The sequence below is a fragment of the Rhinopithecus bieti genome, unplaced genomic scaffold, assembly GCF_001698545.2.
Source record: "Rhinopithecus bieti isolate Rb0 unplaced genomic scaffold, ASM169854v2 scaffold_15006, whole genome shotgun sequence".
NCBI lineage: Eukaryota > Metazoa > Chordata > Mammalia > Primates > Cercopithecidae > Rhinopithecus > Rhinopithecus bieti.
The window spans coordinates 622,379-626,500 of NW_016808074.1; the positions used below are offsets into that span (position 1 = coordinate 622,379).

At 48.8% G+C, this 4,122-nt stretch overlaps 1 protein-coding gene across 2 annotated transcripts in view; it reads right to left on the reverse strand.

The window, feature by feature from the left end:
• Positions 1-1,799, reverse strand: part of ZNF547 (zinc finger protein 547) — an 18,143-nt gene extending 16,344 nt beyond the window's left edge. For both annotated transcript variants that reach the window (XM_017885432.1, XM_017885431.1), the window contains exon 1: positions 921-1,799. The gene's annotated coding sequence lies outside the window, so the exon portion shown is untranslated. The remainder of the gene's footprint in view (positions 1-920) is intronic.
• Between the last annotated feature and the right edge of the window lie 2,323 nt (positions 1,800-4,122).

The window sequence follows — 4,122 nt, forward strand, 5'->3', positions numbered from 1 at the left end:
CGCCACCTCACCCGGCTAGTTTTTTTTTTTTGGTTTTTTAGTAGAGACGGGGTTTCATCGTGTTAGCCAAGATGGTCTCGATCTCTTGACCTCGTGATCCGCCCGTCTCGGCCTCCCAAAGTGCTGGGATTACAGGCTTGAGCCACCGCGCCCGGCCTCCACCCTCTATTCTTTTGAAGAAACTACACCAGCTCTCTTCTGTAGACTCCAGACCTTTCTGTCCCCCTACCCATGTGACATTTTCCACTTGAGACGCCTGAGAATGACACTGGCCAAACTGCAACCCATGATCTTCTCCATGAAACCTACTCCTCATGCTGCTGATTTCCCCAACTTCATTCTTTCAGATATTCAGGCAAAATAGAAAAAAAAAAAAATGGTCCTTCACTCCCTATTTTTGCTCACAGACACATCTGATACAGCAGAGAAACCTGTTGGCTCTATCTTCCAGGTCTATCCAGAATCCCATCACATCGCCCCTCTTCTACCATGGCTCTGGTGCAGTCTCTGGGATCCACTGCAGTGGCCTCTTCTCGGTCTCTCTGTGTCAATTCCCCACCCTGCTCGTTCTAACTCTGTACCTGCCCCTCCGACTGGTCCTCCCTTGACAACCTTCCATGGTTACTGGCTGCTCAGGTTGCCATTCCAAGAGAGAATTCACAAAACCCTCTCTTTCCCGCAGAAACAACACACACTCCGGGCTCCCCGACGCGGCCCACTCGGCAGCGCCTCCATGACCCGAACCTGAGGTCCCCGAAGGGGAGCTCTGAGGCTGCATCAAACCAGCTGATACGGGGACCCCACACAGGAACGCCACCCTCTTCGGGACAAGGGGCCTGACCGGCAGGGCCCCTTCTGTGGGCTTCAGCACTGGAAGGAGGGGTCGGGCGGAGTTGGGGGGCCTGGGATGGGGCACCCACCTTAGGTTCTTCGGCGCGGACTCCGCCAGCCCAGCCAGGGAAGAGAGGGGCGGGAGCGACAAAGGCAAGACAAGGACACCGCCGTCCCCAGTCCTTATCAGCCGAGCCTCTGCCACTGTCAGCTGTGCCTGTATCACTACCGCCTCCGCGCCGAGGGAACCCAGCCGCTTCTCGCGCTTTTCCGCTCCGTCACTTCGGTGACGTCATAGAGCGCCAAAAGCCGGAGCTAGTGAAAATACCAAAGAGAACCAAATCAACCTCCGCGTAGGACGCCGGAAGTCCCGCCCTCCTATGATGCGCACGCACTTTCGCACGCACGCACGCACGCAAACATTCCTTCCTGTACCTTCATTGGGTCAGTTGCGCCTCCGAGAACCGCAGTGTCTTCTGGGTTACGAAGTTTTGACCCCGCTTCTGGACTCGCCTTAGAGCGTTGGTCAGGCTTTATATGGCGGGTAGAGGCTCCGTGGCACCGTCATGGGAGCTGGTAACTCCAAAAACAGGACGGGGCTTGAGTTGCTCTTAAAGGCGACATAACCAGATTTTCTTGAAGTAAGGTCTAGGATACTCACAGAAATATGAGGGACCTATGATATCGGATTGTGAAGCACAGCAAGTTCCCAGCGGCTTCACCCCCCAAAGAGATACCCCATACCATAAAGGCACTCTGTCTGTACTCATGCCTCTCAGCCATATGTTGCTTTTCAAATACACATACAGTTAAGCTTTGACTTCTGTTTATTAAGCTTCAATATGCTTGGTTCAAGAGAACAAAGAAAGACTACATGGCTGGGAATTTGCACAGAAGGTAACAGGAGATATCGACGTAGATTGAAAGGGGGAAGCTGTGCCTCTGGATCCAAAAGAAAACATCATTACTGTCTGTACAGTCAGTGATTGCGTTCCTACCAAGAGTGCAATGCTTTTATTCTAATAATACTCATTACTGGCCGGGCGCGGTGGCTCACGCCTGGAATCCCAGCACTTTGGGAGGCCGAGGCGGGCGGATCACAAGGTCAGGAGATCGAGACCATCCTGGCTAACACGGTGAAACCCCGACTCTACTAAAAATGCAAAAAAGCCGGTCATGGTGGCGGGCGCCTGTAGTCCCAGCTACTTGGGAGGCTGAGGGCGGAGAATGGCGTGAACCCGGGAGGCGGAGGTTACAGTGAGCCGAGATGGCGCCACTGGACTCCAGCCTGGGCGACAGAGCGAGACTCGGTCTCAAAAAAAAAGAAAACAAAAATTTAATACTTATTAATTCATGTCTGAAATACTTTACATTTATTTTAAAAGTCTCAATCCTATCTGAAAATGAGAGTGACTGATACATGCCATTTCCTGACAGGACATTTTGTGCCATTCCACAGTTGAAGTATATGTACATAGGGCACGTATTATCCCCAATAAAAACACAGAGTCTCACTCTGTCGCCCAGGCTGGACTGCAGTGGCGCGATCTTGGGTCACTGCAACCTCCACCTCCCGGGTTCAAGCAATTCTGCCTCAGCCTCCCAAGTAGCTGGGATTAGAGAGCCTGCCACCACGCCCGGCTAAGATTATCTCCTTCCTGAGAAGTGAGTTATCGTTTTACAGGGAGTTGAAATTGTGAAAATACTTGTGAAATGAAAATTACAGAAATCTATTAATAATGATTGTTAGGTTTTGAAGGGAAGGCGAGGGTTAAAGAAAGGCAGAGAGTTGGCAGCTCTACAGCAATGCAGGTTTTATGTCCAGCACAAGACCTGCAATGGAGAGAACTAGCTTACTGCCAGAACCCACCACCGCTTACAGGCTGGGGCAATTATACGGCCTCCCAAAGTGCTGGGATTACAGGCTTGAGCCACCGCGCCCGGCCCAAACATCTTTATTTAAGAAATCAAATAGGGTGAAAATGATGGTAGCAATTTCACACAAGGATACAAGACAAAGCTTAGAATTACTTGCTCAAAAGTTATTCAGAATGGAACAAAATTGTTCAAGTGCTCCCAATGAGCACAGGTTGTATTACTTGCTTTTCAATGGACATTTACTATTGTACAGTAAGATCTACTTATCATAGGAACACAGACACAATTCCCAGCCCCTCTGATGTACTGCCTAAAAGACTAGGTACAAATGTTAATGTAATCCAAGCTTTTCTTTGACAACAATCCTAAAATTGCCTTACAACTTTTACAAGTACGGGTATCAACAGTTTACTGTCTGAGGGAAAGGAAATATAAGAATATAAAGTGACAGAAGCAACAGACTTCACTGTGGCCTGGAACTGCTCCCAGCCTCCTATTTTACAAACATGATTCAGGTTCTCACATTATAGCAGGATCACTATTCCTACCCTCTGGCAGAAGCAGACATGTGACACATAGCACTGTACAAGTGTTTCTTTGGCTTCTTGAGTAGTGCTGTGTATACTGCCTATACATTTTATAACATCTCTAAATGCATAACGTCGACGTATGTGCTAACAACACTTCACTCCCAACTGCAGAATATTTTAGTTTTAAATCTAGCTACCAAATCTTGACTATGACATTTGTTTTGGATTGTTACATTAAGATCAACCTATCTGGGCTGGGTTTGGTGGCTCACACCTATAATCCCAGCACTTTGGGAGGCTGAGGCAGGAGAATCGCTTGAAGTTAGGAAGCGGAGGTTGTAGTGAGTCAAGTGCCATTGCACTCCAGCCTGGACAACAGAGCGAAACTCCATTCAGAAAAAAACAGAAGATCAACCTATCTGAATTGGGAAAGTCAAAAGCTTATTCCCAGCCAGGAGCAGTGGCTCACGCCTGTAATCCCAGCACTCTGGAAGACTGAGGCGGGCAGATAACCTGAGTTCAGGAGTTCAAGACCAGCCTGGCCAAAACGGCAAAACCCCGTCTCTACTAAAATACAAAATTAGCCAGGCATATGCCTGTAATCCCAGCTACTTGGGAAGAAGGAGAATTGCTTGAACCCGGGAGGCAGAGGCTGCAGTGAGCCAAGATCGTGCCACTGCACTCCAGCCTGCATGACAGGAGCAAGACTATCTAAAAAAAAAAAAAAAAAAAAAAAAAAGAAAAGCTTATTTCCAAGTTTTAAGTAAAAATATTTCATGGCCAGGCGCGGTGGCTCACGCCTGTAATCCCAGCACTTTGGGAGGCCAAGGCAGACAGATCACGAGGTCAGGAGTTCAAGACCAGCCTGATCAACATGGTGAAA